This window comes from Neomonachus schauinslandi, chromosome 15, assembly GCF_002201575.2.
Source record: "Neomonachus schauinslandi chromosome 15, ASM220157v2, whole genome shotgun sequence".
NCBI lineage: Eukaryota > Metazoa > Chordata > Mammalia > Carnivora > Phocidae > Neomonachus > Neomonachus schauinslandi.
In genome coordinates this window covers 22511336-22527245 of record NC_058417.1, presented here as the reverse complement: position 1 = coordinate 22527245, position 15910 = coordinate 22511336, and positions in this window count along the sequence as shown.

Genomic DNA, 15910 nt, shown 5'->3' with positions numbered 1-15910 from the left:
TGATTTTAGTAACTGTTTGTACCAAGATCTCTGAGGGCAGTGTCTCCCGGTTCACCTGCAGAAAACAAGAAATTGTAGATACATGAAGACTAAAGCTGGAATGTAAATGGAAGGCTTTCACTGTCAGAGGTGTCTCTGGAGTGTACTGATGTTTATTGCTTTTCTTGGTGCTCTTTCTCCTCCCATTGAGATCTGGGCAATTGTTAGTTTATTTTGTAGCCCAATTTGAAGAAGGAGCAAATCTGATTGAGTTGATAATTTGTCATTGTTGCTATGGAACAGACTCTTTAGCTTTCCCTGGTCCAAGCAGTTCTCATCTCATGAAAGAATATATGTAAATTAAATATAAGTATATATATAATTTGTTTGAAACTAACAGACAAATTATTGACTGTTTGGATCAACCAAGCTGGCGGGTAAAGGTGGGCTTTTGACATTTCCTAAACTGAGTGACAGGGTGCAGACACACCATCTTTGCAACCACACCTCAGGACAGAAGGGCAAGTGTGAGTGACGCACATCCCCACAGCTGTCAATCTTCGATTCATCTGTGGCAACCGAGGAAAGAGAAGGAGCCACTAGACCAACGCACACATCATTACACAGTCCTCTATCAAGGGTACTTTGCTGTGAACCAAGCTGTCATGCTATCTGACACTCCCCTCAACTTCCTTCCTCAAAAGCTCGATGCAGGGAACAAAAGATGCAACCCAAGACAGAAGCAAACACAATCCCCTGGACAAGTGTGAAGGGAGACCCCAGAGTGACAGCTGTGGGGCAGGCCTAGAGGATTACCAGCCAGAATGGGAGCAAGATGGCAGCAGGCTTCAGTGGGTGGCACGTGAGACTATACAACTGATGGACTGCTTAATGAGTTAGTTAGCTGAAGAGGTAGAGAGTTTGGGGGTGGATGAGTAATAGGGACTTAGGAAAATATGTAAACACAAAGATAAGATAATAACTCTAAGTTTAAAATGAAAAATAGTATAAAAGAGAAAACATAGCCATGATATGGCATAGCTGTAAACAAAATGAGTCATAATGTTATCAACTCTGAATATTGTTCTGATCAGAAATGATGATATCATCATACTGGCAGGATGTGGGGAGAGAAAGGGTAGTGAAGTGTGAAAGGGTAGTGAAGTGTGAAAGGGTAGTGAAGTGTGAGAGAGCGAGATCATCAGCTCTGGAAAAAGACAGTATCTAAAAGGGGGCAGGGGAGATGTGTGAGCATGAGCATGTTGTTTAGAAATATATTTAAAATTGCTGAAAGAAAAAGCCAAAGAGGCAAGAGGTTGCCTAGAGATCAGAAGAAGGAGGCAGAGTAAAGGGCCACTGATTTTCTCACTATGTCTTATGAAACTTTCAAAACTACATATATGAGACTTCCTCCCAGACAGAACAGAATACCAGGGACCAGATTACTTTCCTGTCTAAAACAACAAAAATATTTTTAAAGAAATAATGGCTGGAAAATTTCCAAATTTGATGTAACTTGTAAAAAATTAAGATCAAGATCCAAGATACTCAACAAGCTCCAAGTACTAGAAACATGAAAACTACACCAAAGTGCATCAAAATTTAGTTGATTAAAGCCAAAGATAAAGAGAAAATCTTCAAAGCAACCAGAGGAAAAAGATACATCACACAAAGAAGAACAGAGGATGACGTTACAATTTGTTGTCAGAAACAAAGCAAAAAGATAATGGATCAACATCTTTAAACCAATGAAAGAAAAAAAGAGAATTATGAACCTAGAGTTCTATACCCAGGGAGAATACCTTTCAAAAATTCAGTTAATAACAAAAAGACCATCAATTGTTTAAATGGACAAAGGACTTGAACAGATGTTTTTCCAAAGAAGAGGAACAAAGACCATTAAGCATATGAAAAGGTGCTCAATATTATTAGTCATTAGGGAAATGCAAACCACAACCACAATGAGATACCACCTCACACCTATTAGAATGGTGATGGTGATGATGATGATGATGGTGGTGATAAAAGGAAAATAAGTGTCAGTGAGGATTTAGAGAAATTGGGATCAGCATACACTGCTGGTGAGAATGCAAAATGACGCAACCATTGTGGAAAGTAGTTTGGAGATTCTTCAAAAGTTAAACATGGAATTACCATATGACCCAGCAATTCTACTCTAAAATACATACCAAACAGAATTGAAAACAGGTACTCAAATCTGCCAGATTCAAATAGGTCATGAATGTTCATAGGAGAACTATTCACAATAGCCAACAGGTGGAAAGAACTCAAATGTCTATCAGCAGATGAACAGATAAACAAAATATTCTACAATCCATTCAATAGAATATTTTTCTGCCCTAAAAAGGAATGAGGCTGAGTGAAATAAGTCAATCAGAGAAAGACATGTATCATATGATCTCAGTGATATGAGGAATTCTTAATCTCAGGAAACAAACTGAGGGTTGCTGGAGTGGTGGGGGTTGGGAGGGATGGGGTGGCTGGGTGATGGACATTGGGGAGGGTATGTGCTATGGTGAGCGCTGTGAATTGTGCAAGACTGCTGAATCACAGACAGACCTGTACCTCTGAAACAAATAATACATGTTAAAAAAAAAGAAGAAGAAGAAGAAGATAGCAGGAGGGGAAGAATGAAGGGGGGAAATCGGAGGGGGAGACGAACCATGAGAGACTATGGACTCTGAATAACAAACTGAGGGTTCTAGAGGGGAGGGCGGTGGGGAGATGGGTTAGCCTGGTGATGTGTATTAAAGAGGGCACGTTCTGCATGGAGCACTGGGTGTTATACGGAAACAATGAATCATGGAACACTACATTAAAAACTAATGATGTAATGTATGGTGATTAACATAACATAAAAAAAAAGGAATGAGGTACTGATACATGCTTCAACACGGATGAACCTTGAAAACATTATGCTAAGTGAAAAAAGCCAGACACAAAAGATCACTGTTATTTACCGCATATTTATGTCCCCCTAGAATTCATATGTTGAAACCCTAACCCCGGGGCGCCTGGGTGGCTCAGTCATTAAGCGTCTGCCTTCGGCTCAGGTCATGATCCCAGGGTCCTGGGATCAAGCCCCATATCGGGCTCCCTGCTCTGGGGGAAGCCTGCTTCTCCCTCCCCCACTCCCCCTGCTTCTGTTCCCTCTCTCGCTATGTCTCTCTCTGTCAAATAAATAAATAAAATCTTTAAAAAAAAGAAGGAAAAAACCCTAACCCCTATTGGGATGGATTAGCAGGTGGGTAACTAGAGGTAATTAGAGTGGCGCCCTCATGATGAGATTAGTGTCATTGTAAGAAGAGAGAGAAGAGAGCTTGCTTCCTCTCTCTCTGCTCTTTCCACCATGGCAGCTGTCTGCAAACCAGGAAGTTTCCTCACCAGATACCACATCTGCCAGCACCTTGATCTTGGACTTCCAGAACTGTGATAAATAAACGTTTGTTGTGTAAACCTCCCAGTCTATGGTATTTTTGTCATAGCAGCCTGAACTAAGACAGCTACATATCATAAAATTTCATTTATGAGAAATATCCAGAATGGATAAAATCACTGAAACAAAGAAGATGGTTGATTGCCAAAGGTTAGGAGAACAGGGGAATGGTAAGTAGCTGCTCAGTTGGGTTTTATCCGGGTGTGATGAAAATGTTTTGAAGCTTGATGGAGGTGGTGGTTGTACAATATTGTGAATGTACTAAATGCTGCTGATTTGTTCACTTTAAAATGATTAATTTTTGTTATGTGAGTTTCATCTCAATTTAAAAAATTAATCAAAAAAGGTAAAATAAAAACTTTCTCAGACATATAAAAGCTGAAAGAATTTATTAAGAATGCAATGTAAGGGGTGCCTGGGTGACTCAGTCATTAAGCGTCTGCCTTCGGCTTGGGTCATGATCCCAGGGTCCTGGGCTCCCTGCATCACGGGAAGCCTGCGTCTCCCTCTCCCACTCCCCCTGCTTGTATTCCCTCTCTCGCTGTCTCTCTCTCTGTCAAAAAAATAAATAAAATCTTAAAAAAAAAAAGAATGCAATGTAAGAAATGGTGAAGAAAGTCTTCAGTCAAGAGGAAAATGATACTAGTTGGAAAATGAATATACACAAAGCAAGGAAGACCACTGGAAATGGTAACTACAAGGGTAAATATATAAGATATTTTAAAGATTTAACCCTCTCAAAGAAGAATAAAACCGGAATACTAACATCAACTGATTTCAATTAATTAACTTATTATACAGTTACAGTAACCAAGATAGTATAGAACCAGTATAAAGACAAATAAATAGATTCATGGAATAGTCTGGAAATAGACCCACATACATACGGATAGGAAGTGTTTTTTTGTTTTGTTTTTTTTTAAAAGATTTTATTTATTTATTTGAGAGAGAGACTGAGAGAGAGAGAGCATGAGAGGGGGGAGGGTCGGGAGGGTCAGAGGGAGAAGCAGACTCCCTGCCGAGCAGGGAGACCGATGCGGGACTCGATCCAGGGACTCCAGGATCATAACCTGAGCCGAAGGCAGTCGCTTAACCAACTGAGCCACCCAGGCGCCCAGGAAGTGTTAATTTTTTTCAACAAATAGGATTGACACAATTGGATATCCACATATGAAAGAAATGAATTCATATTTGACACCATTTACAAAAATGTATTTAAAATGTGTCATACTGCCTTCGGCTCAGGTCATGATCCTGGAGTCCCGGGATCGAGTCCCGCATCGGGCTCCCTGCTCGGCAGGGAGTCTGCTTCTCCCTCTGACCCTCCCCTCTCTCCTGCTCTCTCTCTCTCTCATTCTCTGTCTCAAATAAATAAATAAAATCTTAAAAATAAATAAATAAATAAAATAAAATAAAATAAAATAAAATGTGTCATAGACCTAAATGTAAAACCTAAGACTATGTGGAACTAAGTGAATACTGCCCAAATGACAATAATGAGAGGCTATTTATGGAGAGCTCACTGTAACAAGGGAGTCAGCCACCATCACTTGTGATGGCAGAGACTCAAAAGCAGGCAGAGGAATGGGAAAGCTTTATAGTGAGAGAGAGAGACAGAGAGAGACAGAGAGAGAGGAGGCTCAGGGATGCTCTGATTTGAGATTGGTCTTCTAGGGAAACTGGAAGTGAGCTTACTACAAGTGGTACATCTTCTGTGACGGTTTGGGAGCCTGTTTAGCTTTCTCTGTTTCGTTCTGAGTTGGAAGCGGAGACAAATATCAGAAAAGCTGAAAGTTATTAACTAAGTCCTAGGGCGCCTGGGTGGTGCAGTCAGTTAAGCTACCCACTCTTGGTTTCAGCTCAGGTCATGATAGGGTCCTGAGATGGAGCCCCTCGTCAGCTCTGTGTTCAGTGTGGGGTCTGCTTGAGTTTCTCTCTCCCGCGGCCCCACCTCCAACCTTGTGCGTGCTCTCTCTCTCTCAAATAAATAAATAAATCTTAAAATTAAAAAGAAAAAAATCAAGTCCTGACCACTTTTGCTGCAAGGGTTGTGGTTTGGCTTCCAGGGGTGGTTGCTGCCACATTGTGGGTCAAGAGTTCTGTGTTTAGGGGCTCCTGGGTGGTTCAGTTAAGTGACCAACTCTTGATTTCAGCTCAGGTCACTATCTCAGGGTTGTGAGATCCAGTCCCTTGTGGGGCTCTGTGCTGGGGGCGGAGCCTGCTTAAGATTCTCTCTCTCCTTCTCCCTCCCCACCCCTTCACATGCCCTCTCTCTCCTTAAAAAAAAAAAAAAGAGTTCTGTGCTTACATATGGTCTGGCCAGTGTCCAGCCTCTCAACCTCAAAACTTCTAGAGGCAAACATAGGAGAAAATATTTTTACCTTGGGTTTGGCAAACATTTTTTTAGAGATGTTACTAAATGTACACTACATAAAAGAAAAAAAATAATATACATTGGATTTTAAGAACATCTTTTTGAAAGACACCCGTTAAAAGAATTCATTCTTTTGTATTTTCAAATACAAGTCCTTGACCAGAAGAAAATATTTGCAAATGATATATCTGATAAATAATTTGTATCTAGATTAGATATAGGACTCTTGGAAGGGGAGAATAAGAAAACAGAAAACCCAATTTAAAAATGGATAAAAGAAAAAATAAATAAATAAAAATGGATAAAAGATTTGAACAGATATTTCACCAAAGAAGATATATGGAGAGCAAGTAAGTACATGAAATATTATTCAACATCCTAAGTCATTAGGGAAATGCCAGTTAAAACGACAATGAGATAGCACTACACACTTATTTTAATGGCTAATGTGGCTAACTATACCAGCTACTGGTGAGGATACGGAGAAAAGGGAACTCTCATAGGTTCCTGGCAGAAACAGAAATACAACCATTTTAGAAAAGAGTTTGGTAGTTTCAAACACTTACCATATGACTCAGCCATTTCACACCTAAGTATTTCCCCATGAAAAATGAAAACCTAAGTCCCTACAAAGACCTGTACCTGAATGTGATTAGAAAGAACCCAAATGCCCACTAACAGAAACAAATTTGGGTTGTCCATATGATGGGAGCCTACTCAGCAAGGAAAAGGAGAGAACTATGAGTACCCACAACATGAATGAATCTCAAAATAATTATTCTGAGTGGAAAAAGCCAGACAAAAAGACAGTACATATCATAGCTACTTGTATAAGGGGAGCGCATCCATTTGTATAAATTTCTAGAAAATGCCAATTAATCTATAGTGACAGAAAACCAATCAACCGTGGCTCAGGGTGGTGGGAAGGACAGGAGAGTGGGAGGTAGCGGTTATAAAAGGGCACTTGGGGGCTGATAAGCTACGTTTACTACCTCGACTGCAGCGCGGGCTTCAGCTTGTACACTTTAAATATGTGCAGTTTAGGGTCGCCTGGCTGGCTCAGTTGGTAGAGCATGTGACTCTTGTCCTTGGGGTCTGAGCTCAAGCCCGATGTTGGGCATAGAGCTTACTTAAAGAAATACATGTGCAGTTTATTTTGTGTCATTAATAACCCAATAGAGCTATTAAAAATTACATGAATGATGGTGAAAAGATAAGTACAACGTATTTTTATAATATATATAATTAGCTCAAAACCAGTGGGAGATCGATGTGCCTTCTATTACTGAAATTTTTCCATAGATACTACATCTTTGATAGAATTATCTATCGGCGTCCCAAACTGTGCTATACTCCAGATGGACACCTTGGTATGTTCCATGCTCAGTTGCTAGTAACAACCATCCCACCCTGTCTTTTCCCTTGCAAATTGTGGATTTGTACTTACCAGGCCTGCCAAGTCCCCTCTCAGTGGCAATCAGCAGGGCCTCCTAAGTGCCAGTGAAAATGACCTCAGCAAAACGAGAGAAAATGCTCTCCCTTCCAATACAGGTGCATAAAAGCAGGAAGTATTGCATTTCATAAAGATGCCCTTGTAGATTTTTTTTTTCCTAGCAGGGGAATCCTCTAACGTACCTGGTCGTCAGAGACTGTTGCTCTGGCCCATGGTCATGTCCATTAGCCTGAAGAGATACTATAACTATGAATGGTTGTATACTTAATGTCTTGTCGCTATGATAATAATACTGAAATTGATTTCTGTTTTCTGATAGGCATAAACACCTGTGCATTCTCATCATCAGGCCAGGAACCGACCATCATATTTCACTCTTCTTTGATTTGCAAGTAGGTACTAAAACTTGTGATTGTTAATTTTCTTATTTAAACAAAAGAGTTGAAAAGTTTTGTGACATTTTAAGGAACACTTCGGACGCGGGACGCTCAGGCTTAGCTGCTCATGTGGCCACAGGAACTTTCGCTTAGCTGTGTTTCGCTTGGACGCTCAGGCTTAGCTGCTCATGTGGCCACAGGAACTTTCTGCCCTGCGCAGACTGAAGAGGAATCAGTTTCTCTTTCCTTGTAAGGCAGGCATAGCCTCGCCAACATTAATCAGAGCCCCCACTTCCTTGTAGAAGCTTCGCTCTGATATCCGCCATCAGTGAAGCGCCACCGTGTCCGGCATCCCCTCCCTCCAGCACTCGTCCTCAAGGATTCCCTTCTGGGTCCTACCACAGTCGTGTGCAAAAGGGGAAATGGAGTCACTCACAGCAGCCTAGCCTCTGTGGACAGAACCCACGGGGTTCTATTGGCCACTTAATGGGGGATACAGGACTTCCCGGACCGTTCCGCGTCTTCCCACCCTGCCCGATGCTGTTGTTTGAAGACTGACGTTGCAAGCCAGGGGCTTACAGGCATCCTCGGAACAAAGTCGCTCGTAATAAAATGGACACTGACCCTATTCATCCGCAGACCACAACCTCACTGGCTTCACCTTCAGGAGCCTCGGAAACTGATTTGGTTCTTTCCTCGAAAGTTCTTCGCCCTCTTGAACAGTGGGGAAATATTACCGAGCTCTGTTTGGAAAGATCTAGGCTGAGGCCGCGCGCCCCACCCTCCTCCCCTGCGCACCCGGCCTTAGCAGCCTCCCAGCTTGCGGATCCCCCACTGCTCGCCTGTCGTTGGAAGTTCTACCGAGAGCAGACCAAACGTCCCGAGCGGGGAGGAGCTCCGGGAGCTCAGGGGAGCTCAGGGAACCCGCGCAGACCTAAGGAGGGAAAGAAGCCGAGCTTTTGGAGGATCTGTGCAAACGAGCGCGGGGGGACTCCTTACCCGCCGAGGTTTCTACTGTGCAGAGCTCCTCACTCCGGAAGTGGGCGACGCAGCCTCCCAAGCCCACAACCGAGACCTTGACTGCGCGGTGCCCCGGGTCTTATATCCGCTGAACTGAGCGATACCTCACAGGGCGGGGCACCGCGCGCCGCGCGGGAAACAGTGGGACAACCCACCAGTATGGTTTCTGTAGACCTGGAAACCCAGTTCTGCAAGGACAACAGCCTTGGTTACTTTTGGTGGATACAGGTGGGGGTTTTTTGGAGGGAGGGGGGGATCTTTTTTTTTTTTTTTAAGATTTTATTTATTTATTTGAGAGAGAGAGACAGAGATAGCGAGAGAGAGAGCATGAACTGGAAGGAGAGGGAGAAGCAGGCTCCTCCCCCCCGAGCAGGGAGCCCAACGCGGGGCTCGATCCTAGGACCCTGGGATTATAACCGGCCGAAGGCAGCCGCTTAACCGACTCAGCCACCCCAGCGCCCCAAAGGGCGCTTCTCTGTTTTCTGATTAATTTTTTGAAGCTTACAGTTCTCACCCCCCCACACATACACACACTCAGGGAGGGAGATCCGGGCGCAACCCCACGTCCTTCAGTCCTCCCCAGCCGCACTCCAGCCCTTCCCCGGCGGCCCAGGCTCCCGAGGCGCGCTCCGCAGGCGTCTCCTCCCGACGCCTCCAGCCCCTGAACTCCCGCTCGACTTACGGCATTCGCCGCCGGGGATCTGCTTCCGGGAAGTGAGGAGGTGGGGGCGTTGGATCGAGCGGGAGGCAGAAAATTAAGCCTCCGCTTTCTCGCGTCCTCCTCCCCCACCCCAATTCGAGAAGTTTGATTCTGCCTCCTTTTGCGGGTGCTTTAATTTGTAAAGGGGTGATGACCGGACCCCGAGAACGGCCGCGGGTGTTCGCGCTTGGGGGAGCCCCAGCAGCCTCCGATGATGGTATTCTGGTGAAAGAAATAAGAAAGTGTCCTTTCGATTCGTCTGTCCCTGCGGACAAGACCCAGGTCTTGTGCAACACCGTCAGTTTTCAGCTCATTCGTCCTAATTTTATTCCCGAACATGTTCTGGGACCTCTCGAAAGGTCTGGCTTCGCGCGGGACTCTCTGGAACCCAGAGCGCGCATTGCGGTGCGGGGCACCCAAAGAAGCGCGCAGGCGGCCCAGGGGGCCGAGGAGTCGGATGCGGGGGACTGATCTGAGCCTGCGCCCCCAGGGGCCGAAGTAGCACTTGGGGGCCCCTGGAGCATTCAGTCCCGTCCTGACTGCAGCTGCCCCTCTCCAGGAGGGACCTCCTTCTGTCTTCCTCCGCCCTCTTAAAATTCTGGCAAATAGATGTTTGTTTCTCCATCTCTTCACTTCCAACTCCGGAATCCAGCCTGAAGGACCGCATGAGCTCTCCCAGCAAACACTCTCCCACCTTCTCGCCAGGAGCTAGAGGTCTCTTGGGCTGCCTATGGTGCCTGGGTCAGGCGGGGACCTGGGCTACCACAGTCTGGCCCCCGGGGCGCTTGCTGTTTCGCTCACTTCTCAAGACCCGGTTAGGGATCAGGCCCAACCAGACCCTTTGGGCATAGGGAGAGTCCGAGGCTTTGAGATAAGGGGCTGGAGGAAAGTCATTGTAGGACTACAGGTCTCTGGTGAGTCTACCTTGCTGCCCAAGAGCATTCAAATCTATGCCCAGAAGGGATTCGGGTCACTCCCAGCAGGGTACTCTGTAGAGCCAGGACAAGCCAGGGAGACAAGGAGGCTGGCCAGTTACCAGAAAATCAAAGAGGAGGGACCGGTCTGGAGGACACAATCTGTGGTCATCTCTGGGGTCCTGCTTTTTTTTTTTTTTTTAAGATTTTATTTATTTGCGAGATAGAGAGAGATTGAGAGCAGGGGGAAGGGCAGAGGAAGAAGGAGAAGCAGACTCCCCGCTGAGCAGATCTGTGACTTGATCCCAGGAACCCCGGGATAGTGAACTGAGCGGAAGGTAGACACTTAACTGACTGAGCCACCCAGGCGCCCCTAATTTCTAAATGTATTGTCAAATATCTGAGGTGTATGGAAAGTACAAAAATAATGATACATTGAACTCCCATGTATTCACCACCCAGCTAAATGATAAAACATTAACAATACTTTTGTGTACCTCCCACTGGTCTCATTCCCTCATCCCATCTGTCCCCTACTCACCTGATAACCAATACAATTTTCTAAATTCTAAGTTACAATCCTCATAGAATTCTGTATACTTTTATGACATATGTAGATGTCGCTCATACATGAGTTTCACACATTTCCATACACTTGAGCCATATGTAAACAGTATCCTATTGTATGTAGTTGGCAGAACTTGCTTCCAACTCCTTAATGTTTTGTTTTAAAGATTTACCTAGATTTTTTCTAAATTTTACCCATGTATCTAGACCTTTCATTTCACTGCTGTATGAACTGGGTCTTTCCTTCTCACCTTTCTATCCATCCCCTTTGGTCCTCAAATTATCCAGGTCTCCTCAACTTTTTCTAGAAAAGACCTCAGCTTCCACCCACTTTGGGGTCATAATTACCATAGCATTACATCTTCATTTCTGGTCCCAGCCCTACTCTCCCATTCCCCCTTCCTGATCTTGAGATTCTGGAAGGCCTGGAAAAGGGGAGTAGTGCTTTGGTGAAATGTTGTCCCTCTACTAAGTTTTCATCTTTATCTCTTTGTCTAGGGTAGGAGGTAAGTAAGGGCAGAAAGTGATTTATTCTTCGTATTTACTCAAGATTAAAAGTAAAACTCTTGGGTTTGCTCTGTCCAAAAGTAGGAAATGCCAAGAGCCACTATTGGTCACACACACATACACACACACACACACAAGGTTAATGCAATAAAGATTGCATTATCTTTTTTCCTTCAACAAGCTAAGCAGGGAGCAAGCTAAAGAGAAGGGACATATCACCTTAGAAGAGATTAAAGAGACATATCACAAGGCACCTGGGTGGCTCAGTCGGTTAAGTGTCTGCCTTCGGCTCAGGTCATGATCCCAGGGTCCTGGGATCGAGCCCCGCATCGGGCTCCCTGCTCAGCGGGAAGCCTGCTTTTCCCTCTCCTGCTGCTGCTCCCCCTTCTTGTGCTCTCTCGTGCACTCTCCCTCTCTCTCTCAAATAAATAAAATCTTTTAAAAAGTAAATAAATAAATAAATAAATAAATAAAGGGACGTAACACCTTGGAAGGTTCAGGCAGTGTCTCATGGAAAGAGAAACGCTGTATTAAAGAGAATCACTGCCGTGTGTGGGTGACAACTGCCAGCACGTGAGGCTGAAGTCACAGTCAGGTTGGAGGCTGCATGCCATGGTCTGTAGGTCTCAGTCCATAGAAAACCCAATTCATCTCCCCATGAGAGACCCGGGGAGACTGACGCTGGGCTCCATGCTCAGTGACATTGTGGCTGGTCAGACTTTTCCTAGGCGACTGAGACCCATAGTTTTAGCATAGAGCCTTATCAGTGCTGCCACAGTCTTTCTTTCAAACCTGAGTAACTTGTTTATAATATTCACTTTTCAGGCAAAAACCCATTTCCATCTTCTTTTTTTACTTTTTGCAGTAACAACAGATTTTTTAAAAAACTTTTAAGATTTATTTATTTATTTTAGGGGGAGGGGCAGAAGGAGAGAATCTTTTTTTTTAAGATTTTATTTATTTATTTGAGAGAGAGAGAGAGAGAGAGAGAGAGAGAGCATGAGTGGGGGGAGGGGCAGAGGGAGAAGCAGACTCCCAGCTGAGCAGGGAGCCCAATGCGGGGCTCCATCCCAGGACCCTGGGATCATGACCTGAGCTGAAGGCAGATGCTTAACTGACAGGCACCCAGGCGCAGAGAGAGAGAGAGAGAGAGAGTCAGTCTTAAACAGACTCTGAGCTGAGTGCCAAACCCAATGCGGGGCTCTATCTCACAACCCTGAAATCATGACCTGAGGCAAAAATCAAGAGTCAGCTGTCAGCTGCTCAACTGACTGCACCACCCAGGCGCCCCTCAATAAAAACAGATTTAAAAAATAAATCTTGGGGCGCCTGGGTGGCTCAGTCATTAAGCATCTGCCTTCGGCTCAGGTCATGATCCCAGGGTCCTGGGATCGAGCCCCACATCAGGCTCCGTGCTCAGCGGGAAGCCTGCTTCTCCCTCTCCCACTCCCCCTGCTTGTGTTCCGTCTCTCGCTGTGTCTCTCTCTGTCCTATAAATAAATAAATAAAATCTTAAAAAATAAATAAATAAATCTTACATAAACATTCTTATGATTTTTAAAGAACAATGCTTGCCATTTGACAAAGAGGGGTGAAACCTCACCACAACAAATTTATTCAGAGGAGGGATGAGGCGTCCTTTACAAGTGTTTATACAAATCACACACATGAGAGAAGATGGTGGGGAGAATCTCAGTTCTCTGGCCCTCAGCACCAACACTGAGATCCAAGAGCATCCTGAGGTTGTCACCCAGTGGGTGATTATGCTCTTCCTGAAGGAGCCCAGTTGGTTTGTGTCCAATGCTCTACTTGCTTTTTCAGGTATAGGAAAGTGGCTCAGAATATTCTCTCTGTACCCTCCCTCAGATCTTTAGATCACTGAGAATGAGTGTGGGAGGCAGAATAATGGCCTCCCAAAGATGCCCACACCCTAATCCCTAGAACCTGTGAGAGATGTTGTTACAAGGCATGGGGAATTAAGATTACAGAGATAATTAAGGTTGCTAATCAACTGACCTTAAAATAAAGAGATTATCCTGGATCATCTGAGTGGGCTCACTGTAATCACAAGGGGCCTTCGGTATGGAAGAAGGAAACAGAAGAGTCAGTGTCAGAGCGGTGTGCAAGATGAGAGAGACTTGACCAGCCACTGCTGGTTTTGAAGATGGAAGGGGGTCATGAGTCAGGGAATGTTGGCAGCCTCTGGGAGCTGGAAAAGCCAGAAAACAGATTCTGCCCTAGACCTCCAGAAAGGAAGGCAGTCCTGTTTACACCTTGATTTTGGCCCAGTGAGACCCAGCCTGCTCACCAATCTGAATGTTATAATCAGACATTATGTACAGTAGCAAATATGCAACACCACCTATGAGGTATTCTGGCAAATCACCTCTTCCTGCCAACACACACACACACACACACACACACACACACACACACGTCATTGAACCGAAATTGCCATTTTAGACAAAACACGGCATGGGGGAGAAATCAAATGGCACCACAAAGAGGCAATCAACTGAACCATGAATGTGAGAAGTTCACTGGGATAAATGAACTGGATTTTTTAACAAATAACTGGGGAGGAAAGAGACGGCTCATGCTATAGATTAAGACAGACTTAAGTTATCTATCAACTAAATGCAAGGTGTGGGGGCGCCTGGGTGGCTCAGTCGGTTAAGTGTCTGCCTTCGGCTCAGGTCATGATCCCAGGGTCCTGGGATCGAGCCCCACATCGGGCTTCCTGCTCAGCGGGGAGTCTGCTTCTCCCTCTCCCTCTGTCGCTCCCCCTGCTTGTGCTCTCTGTCTCTATCTCTCTCTGACAAATAAAATAAATAAATAAATAAAAATAAATAAATGCAAGGTGTGGACCTTGTTTGGACCCTGATTTCAACAACAACAAAATGTAAAAACCAAACATAAAAATGTAAAAAACCAAACAACCAATGAAACAAAAACTTCTGACAATCAGGGAACTTGGACTGTGACTGACTGGGTATTAGATTATAATAAGAAATGATTCGCAATTTTGTTAAATGTGATAATGGCATGGTGCTTATACATTTTTAAAGGTCTTTACCTGATAGAGATATATGCTGAAACATTTATAAGTAAAATGAAATGCTGACTAGGATTTGCTTTAAAATAATTTAGAAGGGGTGCCTAGGTTGCTCAACTGGTTAAGCGTCCCACTCTTGATTTTGGCTCAAGTCATGATCTCAGGGTCATGGGATCCAGCCCCATATGGGGCTCCGAGCTCAGCATGGAGTCTGCTTGAGAGTCTCTCTCTCTCTGCCTCTGCCCCTCCCACTGCTTGCTCTCTCTCTCTCAAAATAAATAAATAAGTAAATAAATAAAAACATTATTTTCTAGTCATTGTATGTTTCCATAAAGGTAGAGAGATGCTTCAAGTCAGGACTACATCAATTTTATTCCTTTTTTTAGTGGGGGAAAATATTGGTTACTGTTGTCTCAGAGAGTTGTGAAGTATATATTCCCTTGATTTTAAAGTATAAACTTGATGAATTTTGGTATTGTGTGAGTTCATCCTCATGCTGAAATTTTAAAAACAGTTGAGCTGGAATTAGACTCAGCTACAATGGAAACTTTGTAAATAAGTTTTAATGGTCTGTTGCAGTAGAGGTTTTAGTAGAAAATTGGTTCAGAATATTATTAATCAACATAAACAATGTATATTAGTTTCCTGCTTGAGGCCTTGAGTTGTGTATTATTTGTATTCTCTTAAATCTACTTGTAACTAACCATCAGAGTTGTTCTGCCCTAGAATGGCTAGATAGCATTTGGGGCTGATAGGTTGTCTACCACAACGTTCTCTCTGCAAAGGAAAGAAAGACATTATGGCAGTTAGTGTCTTCAGCCAATACGGTTTGCAGGTCTCTCTAGGAGCTCTTTAAAATGGGATCTGTAAGCACTAAAGAGCTTGGGGCAGTGGAAAGACCAGGATCCTTGGAGTCAGACTGTTTCAGGTACTGAAGCCCTGGGGAAGTTATTTGACTTCTTTGAGTTTCACTCTCTTCAGTGTAAACAGCACAGACTCGCCTCTCAGAGCACGTAATGAGCATTTGTAGAAAATACGTTAGGGGCGCCTGGGTGGCTCAGTTGGTTAAGCGACTGCCTTCAGCTCAGGTCATGATCTCAGGGTCCTGGGATCGAGCCCCGCATCGGGCTCCCTGCTCGGTGGGAAGCCTGCTTCTCTCTTTCCTACTCCCCCTGCTTGTGTTCCCTCTCTCGCTGTGTCTCTCTCTGTCAAATAAATAAATAAAATCTTAAAAAAAAAAAGAAAAAGAAAAAGAAAAAGAAAATACGTTATAAGGAGATTCCACTCAGCAGGGAAGTCTTCATTTTTTAAATGATTTTTATTTTTTTTATTTTTTTATTTTAATTTTAATTTTTTTTAAAGATTTTATTTATTTATTTGACAGAGAAAGACACAGCGAGAGAGGGAACACAAGCAGGGGGAGTGGGAGAGGGAGAAGCAGGCTTCCCGCCAAGCAGGGACCCCGACGCCGGGCTCGATCCCAGCACCCCGGGATCACGACCTGAGC